This window comes from Lotus japonicus, chromosome 5 (genome assembly GCF_012489685.1).
Source record: "Lotus japonicus ecotype B-129 chromosome 5, LjGifu_v1.2".
Lineage (NCBI taxonomy): Eukaryota > Viridiplantae > Streptophyta > Magnoliopsida > Fabales > Fabaceae > Lotus > Lotus japonicus.
The window spans coordinates 31,232,953-31,244,051 of NC_080045.1; the positions used below are offsets into that span (position 1 = coordinate 31,232,953).

Below are 11,099 nucleotides of genomic sequence, written 5' to 3' on the forward strand. Positions count from 1 at the left end.
AAAAGCTACGGAAATGACGATCAGAGGTAAGGATTAGCGACTATACCTCGATACCTTCAAGTAGCAATTGTTGGATCGACGATCAAGCAAGAAATGGCAAAAATATATTCTCCTCCTCCTCTTGGTGAAGCTCGCGGGTTCAAGAGAGAAAATGGGTAAGTTTTTGCAATTTTTCTCATTTTCTTGCTATATAGAGAGGATGGAAAAACGCGGGAAAATGAAAGTTTCGCGATTCCGATTTTTCCGGCTTCATTCTCCGTGAATTCTAAGATAGGTTTTGGCGACAGAATTCCAAAACTAAAAAGAGGTTTCTTGGATTTTAGGTGACTAATGCAAAGTCGGTGTAAATCTATTTTACCCGATAAGTTACTTTTTGCCGTGGATGTCGGAAGAGAAAACTTCCTTCTGGAGAAAGATTGAAAACATCAAGAGAAATGGGTGTACGCGTGTGGAATCTTCATCTGAAGCTCCGAATAGAAAAAGTCCTCCTCGACCGTTCATTCTAGGTTTCTTGAACTATCAGGGTTTTAGTTTCGGCAAACCTCCGATGATTGGAATCGGACGTTTGTACGTTCTAGGGTTTCGCCTTGAAACGCTTGTTATATATGGATTAAGAGAAGTTCTAACATTTCTCTAAAGATTTTTGGAATTAGCTTCCATCGTGACTTTAAGTGTAAACTAGCTATTTACTAGCGTTCTTGCCCTAGGTTTAAGCGTATATCGATCGCGCTATAACTTTTATCGACTTCGATACAATCCTTAGACTTTTCCTGAACTTTCTCCTTCATAAATTTATTTCATTTAGTAAACTCTTGTTCAGGTTTCCCTTCACGACACATCAACCCTAATCGTGAATAGGAATTTTATTCACTTGGCATAAACTTAAAAACTTGGGTCTTACACAGTTAAACTTTTCCCTGATTCTTCTCGCCGGCGAGAGTCGGCCTGATGCCACGGGCGGCAACGCTCGTAACTTTCCTTCCTAGGATACAACGGTTCCTTTGCGACCCTCTCTCCTGACTTTTCCTTCTTATCCCACCGCTTACCTCCTTCTCCTTTTTCCTTATTTTGACTGCCTTCTGATGGCGCGTCCCTTTGATCGCCATCCTTTTCTATTTTCGCGCGCTTCCTTTTGAAGGTATCATTCTCCTCGTCCAAAATGTAAGTGTTTGCCCGTGCCCGGATCTCTTCCATAGACCGAGCCGACTTGAGGCTCAAATTGCTATTCAACTTTCCTGGCTGCAGCACGTTCTTGAAAGCGAGCGTGTGGCTCCGACTCCTCAATCTTAACAAACGCCGCGCTAAACCGCTTTACATATTGCTTCAGACTCTCGCCTTCTAATTGGCGTACATTGTACAGATCTTCAGTCGTGACCTGCTTGGTTTTACTCGCGGAGAACTGAACGAGAAACTTCGAAGAGAAGTCACGAAAATTGGTGATAGATCCCCGAGGAAGAGTTGTAAACCAGGCCATGGCTGTGCCTTTAAACGTCGATGGAAACATCCGGCACTTCACCGCGTCGGAGGCAGCGCTAATCACCATTTTTATGTTAAAGTAAAGTAGGTGCTCCTTCGGATCAGCTTTCTCGCTATACGTTTCAAGAACGATGTTCTTCATGTTGTCCGGGATAGCGACCTCTCTCACCGCCGCTGAAAACGGTTCAAACTCCGCCACGGCCTCTGCTTCGCGTTCTCCTTCATCTTGCTGTTCGAAGCGATAATACTCTAACTGTTCCTGCAAGTAATCGTTTCGCTGTCGTATATCATCGACACTGCGGATCAGGCGCTTCCAGTCTCGACCATAGATTGGAGCCTGCGGCTGCGGTGTTCCCTCCTCTGAGGCTCCTGGTGAGTGCGCCGGTGTCCTCTGCTGCACTGGTGAGGACAGCGGAGAAGGTAGGGGAGGCGTTGGAGAGGGAGGAGGCGGAGGTGGTGGCGGAGGCGGAGGAGGAGTCAATTGCTCAGTTTCGTCACGACGGACCTGCTCGCGTCGCGGCCTGCCTCTCACGCGACACGGAGGCGAACCGCGCCGCTGCTCCCACTCCTCGTCGCGTCTTCGACGACGTGTCTCCATCAAGCTTCACTAGCGAATCAAGAATTCAACCAAAAATCCAAAAACCGAAGAGAATCTCACAGAAAATCGAACTGCTCTCAACAAAATCACAATCCACGTAGTTCGGGAATCGAAATCTACCGATCCCCACAGACGGCGCCAAATGTTCTATCCAAGATCATAGAAGTGAGGTATAATACCTAGAGTGTAAGGATCATGATGTGAGAATCTAGAGAGAACAAGTGTGTAACCGCTTAGAGAGAGAGAATAACTGAATTTCAATCTTGTTATTTCGCAAATGAGCCAAGAACCCTTTACAATTGGTAATCGCCCCTATTTATAGATTCGGGATTGGGCTTGGCGCCCCTAACTTCTCCTAGTGGGCCAGTTGGGCCTTCGGGAAAGGCTCAAGTCCCTGGCTTGTGTGTCGCCCTAGACGAGCTTCCCTGGGCGAGGGACCCTAGGGCCCCGCCCAGTCCAAGAATGAAGAAGAAGATGGTTGTAGCAATGAGTGAAGAGATTTGCAGTGTGAAGGGTCAGGGTTTAACTCTTGGAAAAGGAACTAATTTACTAACAATTAACAATTATCAACTAACACGTTGGAAAAAAAAAAGCAATTAATGAGAGCTGGTGAGAGGGAGAAAATGATTTGGGGAAAAAGTAAAAAAAATCGGCTTAAATGGTCAAATGGCCCCTGGAATTGTAAAGGGAATCAATTCCAATCCCTAAAAAAAATTTACATCAAATTGGGTCCCTAGGAAATTTTTTTTAATTCAATTAAGGTCTAAGGCTACCAGATTTCAATTTTATTCTAGTCTGCAATTCCACGTGGCATTTTTATTTTTTTTTTAAATTGAAAAATTATAAAACTTAATTTTTTAATTCCAACTCATTTATTTAAGCAGATAAAAAAATAAAAGTTGAATAAAATCCCTAATTTAAATAAAATCTCTAATTTAAATAAAAACCTAATCTAATAATCCCTAACCTAAATAAAAACCTAATCTAATAATAACAAATCCCTAATCTTACCTATTCATCCCCAAATTGAACCCGATTCATCCTCATCCCCAAATTGGACTCTATCTGAAGAACAGAAGAAATGAACAGAAGGAGAGGGATTATTACCAAACCTCTTAGAAGTGTCTTCAGTAAATTCGACAGGAGAAATTTTTCGTGAATTCTCAAACAACTGCTCATCTGTACCATGAGAAAATGGTTCACGAGTCAAGTTACCTGCTTTCAACCTCTTTGTATGTTCATATTTCCCATCAATGTTCCTCACATCAGAACCCCTCTTATGTTTACCTTTAGATGATTTATTAGAGTTGTCATATTGTTCATGCCTTGAGCTATCTTTAACCTCATTTTCCCTTTCATCAAACAAACACTCTATATAATTTTGGCGCTCCCAGAGCCGTTGAGGATCGTGTGAAAAGTGTTTTCCCTCTTCGACATATTTTCCACCTTTTCCGGATATGGTAGCTGTTGTTAGAGCCATTTCAGGTTCCCGTTCCTCGGGTGAGTCTTTTTCAATCTCAACAGCATCAGATTCATTAGCGTCCCGCTTCTCATCAACCTCAATCAGCATAGATCTTCTGTCAAGAGATTTTCCTAGCACGGGTAAGGACATCCTTTGATCAGAGGCTTATGTTTTGTGCTTTGACTCTTTTTCATTTTCACTAGTCAGAATATCTACATCCTCATCAGAACCCTCCAGTCCCTCCTTGCTACTGGAAGATGCATCACTTTCACTGTCACTACTACTCCCACTCCCTGATCCAGCGGGACTTGTGCTTATGCTCCTACTATGGCTTCCACTGTCACTCGGGGATTGGAACAGAGGTTTGGTAATAATCCCTCTCCTTCTGTTCCTTCCTTCTGTTCTTCAGATAGGGTTCAATTTAGGGATGGGGATGAATAGGTAAGATTAGGGATTTGTTATTATTAGATTAGGTTTTTATTTATGTTAAGGATTATTAGATTATGTTTTTATTTAAATTAGGGATTTTATTCAGTTTTTTATTTTTTTCTACTTAAATAAATGAGCTGGAATTAAAAAATAAAGTTTTATAATTTTTCAATTTAAAAAAAAATAAAAATGTCACATGGAATTGCTGACTAGGATAAAATTGAATTATGTCAGCCTTTGTCCTTAATTGAATTAAAAAAAAATTCCTAGGGACCCAATTTGATGTAAAAAAAAATTAGGGATTGGAGCTTATTCCCTTTGTAATTCCAGGGGCCATTTGACTATTTAAGCCAAAAATTTCCATGATTTATCACATCTGGAGGAATAAAAAAAAAATCAATTGAGAAAAAAATCGTGTAATTAAAAAAATTAAAAACCGACTAAACCTGCTAATTAACTGACACGTCAGCAGTCACCTACAAGTTGGCATGCCACATAAGTGGTCAAAGGACTAAAATCAAACGGTTTATCAAGTAAAGGGATGGAAATCATCATTTTAATTCAGGGACAGAAACCAAATTCTTGATATAGTTCAGGGACCAAAAACTTATTTAACCTTTTCGGTTTTATTGCGCAAGATGCCAGCGGTGACGTTCTTGCGGCAACGGCTTCAGCTTCCATTGCAGCTCTATCTCAAGTACTTGTTGAGGCTATGTGCTTCCGATGGGCCCTTTCTCTGCTTGCTAATCTTTGCTTTCGTCGGGTCCGTATTGAGACGAATTGTATGCTCTTTTATGAGGCTTGGAAAAGACATCGCAGAGGGCACTCTTATTTATTTTCCATTATTAGTGAATGTCATTACTTAATTTCATCTTTTGATTTTGTTGATTTAACTTTTGTTCGTAGAACTGGTAATTCGGTGGCAGATGATTTGACCAAATTTTCTTTTTCTCGGGGTGATTTTATTTGAATTGAAGAAGTTTCGGTAGAACTTATTTCCTTAATTTAGGTTTATGTACTAGCCTATGTGCACCTATTATAACGCCTCAATTTCAAGGGGTTACTTAGTAACCTTGAACCACCTTAAGAATGCAACCTATCCTAAAATGCAGAGATATTTTTTTCTTTTCAAATGAATACTCTATCTCATGCATAAGAAATAACCCAACCATAATAATAATCAACAGCATCAATATCCAAGGTACCCTCAAAAGAGAGGAACGTAATCATCAAGTACAATCATTACATCAGAAAGAGAATATATCGTAACCATGAAATCCCTAACTCAAAAAGACCTCATGTGTTCGATATACTCTAGTCCCCACGTAGGGATGGGCCACACAAAATATAACGGGCACTACCTGTAACACCCTCTAATCCCCTTGTTTATTTTAAACATACATCAGAGTGATTATACGCATATTCAAAGAAAGCATTACAAAAACATAACAAGACCACATATTTCCTCAATAACATATGTCACGTTCTCAAACTTTAGATCAAAACATTTCATAAAATAATCATACTTCATCGTTTATGCATTACACAGCGGAATAAATAGAATCATGCATCAAAAATCATCTTCCAGACATACTTCAATAAAAATTCAGTAAAAGAAGTATAGGCCCTATGTCCATCCAAAAACATCAACTCCATGTAACTCAAGTTTACAAAAGAAAGAACCAAAAAGTGTTGTCAACTACTCTCATCAAAATAATTTATTTAACCACGTCCCCCAATCTTACATACAGAGCAATTGACCCTCATATTACTAAATAACTGTCTAATTAACAGTATATAGCTCTATGTCTACTTCTCGTGAGATGCTCCACTAGCACCTGTACCTGTACGATGTCGCATAGAACATTATTCCAACAGAAGGGTGAGAACTTCATCATATAATTAAGCATAATAACAGGTAATGGAAGAACAATATAAAAGTTTACATTATAAAACCTTTCTCTTCACAATTATACTTTCCTTACTCATTATTTCCAAAGACAGTTCTACATAGCAACTTTGTTCCACAATATAATATCTTTAACAAAGTAAATGTCATCCAAACTTTTACTTGTTAAGTTCAAACGCATCATAACGTTTTTAAAATCTTATTTGATCATAACAATTTTATAGAAGAAGTTTCGCTGGAAATTAAAAACGTTTTAATTTCCAGCGAAACTCAAAAAGTATGTTATATGCTTCAACGTTCTATCACTTCAAAAAGGAAAAAGATCTCAGATAGAAGAAGACTTTTGATATTGCAAAACAGTTTTGCAAAGGAGAACTAATCCTTATTCAAGCCTCAAGTCTCTGACCTTTCAATGCCACGTCATCAGTCAGATTTATCAAAGACATATTTTGAGTGCCAAAGTCACAGTTTGATTACAACCGGTTGTCCAACATTCAAATTAAATGACAACCAATTGACTTGTATTCAAACCAGATCACGTGAAGACAATTTTCTTTAGCTAAAGGCACGCTGACCAACGAGGAAAAGTACATGCCGTCAACATCAAATTTCCAAATTGTCTCATGTCTGAAAAGTAGCCCAAAGTCTATCACCACCTACTAGCTGACAAATATCATCTTTATAGCTAAAGAATAGACTTGCTTCTGAATCAGCATTAAATGGAGCTACCAACCAAGCCATTCGAATCAACAGTTTGATCTTACTTCACAACGGCTAATGCAACTGTAACGCCCCGAATTTCAGGGTTACTGTAACAATCTGATAAAGTAAATATGCAATGTTTTCCAAAAGGATTTATAAACACGAGTATTATTTTTTTTTCTCTTGAAAGTATTTTCAAAACATGTCATGCATACTCTCAACTGTAAATAAATTTACATCAAGCCTTGAATAAGGCAAGTACCCGAAGGTAAACCCGAAAGCACCCAACCTACAAAACCTAACCAATAGAACAACTCAACAAAGAACCTATTATGCAAAGACACCATAAATCCGAAATACTCCCTACAATCTCCACATCGGGGAACCGCAGGAAAGCAAAGCATCGGAACCCACCCGGAAACTCAAACATAAATTCCTAAAAATCATTAGGTGAGCTTAAACCAATAACGGTAAGCTCTCTAACCCAAGGCTCTAGCCTTAAACCTGACTCTACTCTTCAAGTCTTTCACAAATCTTCAAGTCCTCATCTCTGACTCGTACAAGGGTCAAGTTTCATCGAGGGTTCTCCATCGCCTAATAGCGTTAAGCGCCCAAACAACAAATAACAAACAGAAAGGGTTAACTCCATACAATTACCACGTATAAAAGGGAAAAGCATGTTATTAAAGTTTAAGTGCATAACATGGCACATAAGCTAGCAACTTAATTCAGATAGATGACGACATAAAATCAAATCAGATATCAACAATATAGATTTAAATCAGATATCAGCAACATAACAACAGATTTAAATCAGATAACAATAACTTCAATAGTATAACATTTAGTCAGATATCAACAATCTCAACAATATAACATCAAATAAGATATCAACAATCCTTAACAATATAACATCAAATCAGATATCAACAAACTTCAAATAAGTGCCCTGTAGTACAACTATGTGTTACTACCAAGACAGGTCCAATCAAAAGCATCTCGCAAGACGGGACAGACGGAGAACGATAGCTCCTGAATGCCACTTGATAACACCCCTGATAGACGGGACAGACAGAGAACGATAACTCCTGAATGCCACTTAATATGCCACACAGGCTCCACACAACGGCACAAAGCCCACACAGTATGCCACACAGGCCCCACAATACGCCACACAGGCCACACAGTACGCCACACAGGCCACACAGTACGCCACGCAGGCCACACAGTACGCCACACAGGCCACACAGTACAATCCAATAACGCATATGCACAAATACCAACAGAGCATATAGCTACTTAGCACATACTTAGTATGTGATCCAGCCCAACATCAACCACAAAAACAATCAAACAATCCAAAATTCTCAATCCAATAATCAAGTCAGAGTATCAATGATAACCAATGGCCGAAGGCCCAGAAAACGGAGACGCACGTCTCTATTGTTAATGGCTGAAGCCTCATAAAACATTTGGCGAAGCCTCAGCAAACATTCAACATGAGCAAGTTTACGACATTGATGACCCTATTTTAGTAGTGTTTTTAGGGTCATTTCTTTGTGTGTTTTGAGTCTTTTTGTTGAGTCTCATGTAGTGTTTCATGCATTCTCATGCATTTTTATATTTTCTTTAGTCTTTATTTGGCTTTGGTAATTTAGTAGTTTTATAGGGAGTTTTCTTGCATTTTGAGTAAAGTTTAGGACTTGCATGGTTTTATTGTGTTAATTGAAGGATCTCATGTGCTAATAAGCTCTTTGAGCTTCTAGAATTTTCCTTGGCTTGTTGGTTAAGTTTCAGATCAGGAACTGAAGAAGGAAGAAGGCCAATAAGCATGGAATTGATGGAAAACTTAAAGAGGATTGAAAAGAGGAGTTTCAGAAGCCAAAAAGCCCTTTTCAAGCGAGCTCAAGCGCCTAGGCGCTGGGGGATGGGCGCCTAGGCGCCAATTGGTCCAGAGAGCATGTTTCTTAAGTGCAATTGGCGCTCAGGCGCTCTGAATTGGCGCCTGAGCGCCCAGACTCGACCTGTTAGCCTTTAAATAGGCTTTTTGCCATTTCTTTTGCAACTTTTGTCATTTTTATCATTTTGTTTCATAAGTTAGAAGAGAGAGCTTGAGTTCTGAAGCTTTGGGAGCTTTCCCTAGGTCTTATGTTCCAGGTTTTATCTTTATTTTCTAGCATGGATTTCATAGCCATGTTTGGCTAAAACCCCTTTTGCTTTGGGTTCTTTGTAAGACTTTGGATGTTTTAGCTTTCATTCCTTTCCTATTCATGTTGTTCTGAGTGAACCCTTGAATCTCACTCCTATGCTTTATCTTTCAAGCTTGTATGCATGCTAGCTTTCTACTTTTCTATAATCATAACGATAGTTTGTTATAGGATTGGGACTTGTTGTGAGATTACCTCTTCTATACTTGCTGCTAGGAATAGAGGAAGGGTTGGGGTTTGTTGGCCTGAATTGCATGCTTAGTGCTTCTAACAAATGTTTAGGTTGTCAAGGAATTGAATCTATCTTTTGATTAGAAAGGGTTTTCTTTACGAGGCATCGATAGATAACTATCTAGGCTAGAACATCAAGGAGAGACTCAGGATTAATTGAATAGGAAGGTTTGCTAAAACTGAATTTGTTAAACAAGAACCCAAGGCAATCTCATTTCTGTTTTTTAATCGCTTTATTACTTGATTACTTGTCTTTTTGCAAACTCAAGAAACAACCAATTATTAAAACTGAATTTTACTTGCTTTTCAACCTTGAACTTGAATCTTAAACTGAATTCACATTCCAATTCCCATGTGGTTCGATAAATTAAAACCCGGAGATATCTGTGCACTTGCAGATTGGCCAACAAGTTTTTGGCGCCGTTGCCGGGGAATTGTTTTGTGATTTTTGGTTTAAGTTTTAAGTTTTAACTTGTCTAGAATTGGTGCTACTAATCTTTCTCTGTGAGTGTCATACGCAGGTTGCTTTCAAGAGAGGCACCACCATGGGTGGCTGCATGACAGAGGAGGAGTTGCAAGCCCACATTGAGGCAAGGATCTAAGAGGGTATCACCCTCCGCTTACGTGAACAAGAAGTTGAGAATGCCAACCGAACTCTCCGGGAACTAACTTCGGGGTCCATGAGCTTTGACTATCCTGGAAGTATTGTCATTCCCGAAGGAGTGGGGAACTTTGAATTAAGACCGGCATTCATCAACATGGTGAGCCAAAGCCAATATGGTGGAGGTTCCTCGGAAGATCCTCATGCTCATATGGAGAAGTTCATCCGGAATTGCAACACTTATCGGGTGGTGAATGTTTCTACAGAAGCAATCCGGTTGAGCTTATTTCCCTTCTCTTTGAAGGACGCAGCAGAGGATTGGCTGAACTCACAACCTCAAGGGAGTCTCACTACTTGGGAAGACCTTGCAGAAAAATTCACAACGAGGTTCTTCCCGAGGTCTCTCTTGAGGAAATTGAAGAATGACATCATGACATTCACACAATCCTCAGATGAAAATCTTTATGAGGCTTGGGAGCACTTTAAGAAGCTTTTGAGGAAATGTCCTCAACACAATATCACCCAAGCTGAATGTGTGGCGAAGTTCTATGATGGGTTACTATATTCATCACGGTTTGGTTTGGACGCGGCTTCAAGTGGGGAGTTCGATGCTCTTCCCCCACAAGCGGGGTATGACTTGATAGAGAAAATGGTGATGAGGGCCATGAACTCCGAGAATGAACGCCAAATCCGAAGAAGTTCTTTTGAAGTGGAATCTTATGATAAGTTCATAGCCTCCAACAAGCAACTCTCCGAGGAAGTAGCGGAAATGCGGAAACATATTCAGGATGCCAAGTCAATTGGAGCGAGAGTAACTAGTTTGGAGTGCAAATTTTGTGGTGAATCTCATGATAGTAACCAGTGTACTGTTAATGATGATGTTGGTAAGGTCAGAACATTGACTCAAGAAGGAAGAGCTCCAACCTCAGAACAAGGGCCTCTTGTCCAGCCGCAAATTGTTGTAAAGACGGTTGGCAAGAAGAGTCTTGAGGAGCTGATTGAGAGATTCATTGATCATACATCGAGCAATTACAAGAGCCATGATATGGCTATCAAGAGCTTGGAGAGTCAATTGGGACAGCTAGCAAAGCAAATGTCCGAGAATCACCAAGGTAAGTTCTCTTCCGAACCTTTAACTTTGACTGGGCAAGAAAATACTGCTGTTGTTTCCACTAGGAGTGGAAGAGTGTTACATGAGCCAGAGGAAAAAATTGAGGGAGAGAAAAATGAGAAAGCTGAGGAAGAAAGAGATGAGGGTGTTATGGAGGAAAGAGCTAGAGAGCCTACTAGGACTAGAGTTGTAAATACCCATACTCCTGAACTCCGCAAGATTCCATTTCCCAAGGCTTTGGTGAAGAAAAATTTGGATAAACAATTTTCTAAGTTCTTGGAAGTTTTTAAGAAACTCCATATTAATATTCCTTTCTCCGAAGCCTTGGAGCAAATGCCAATCTATGCTAAGTTCATGAAAGATATCCTCAGTA

General features: G+C 39.8%; 1 non-coding gene across 1 annotated transcript; it reads right to left on the reverse strand.

Annotated features, from left to right (window-relative positions):
• Window positions 1-10,027: 10,027 nt before the first annotated feature.
• On the reverse strand, window positions 10,028-10,134 carry LOC130721666 (small nucleolar RNA R71). Its single transcript, XR_009013586.1, has one exon. It is a non-coding gene; the product is annotated as a small nucleolar RNA R71 (small nucleolar RNA).
• Between the last annotated feature and the right edge of the window lie 965 nt (window positions 10,135-11,099).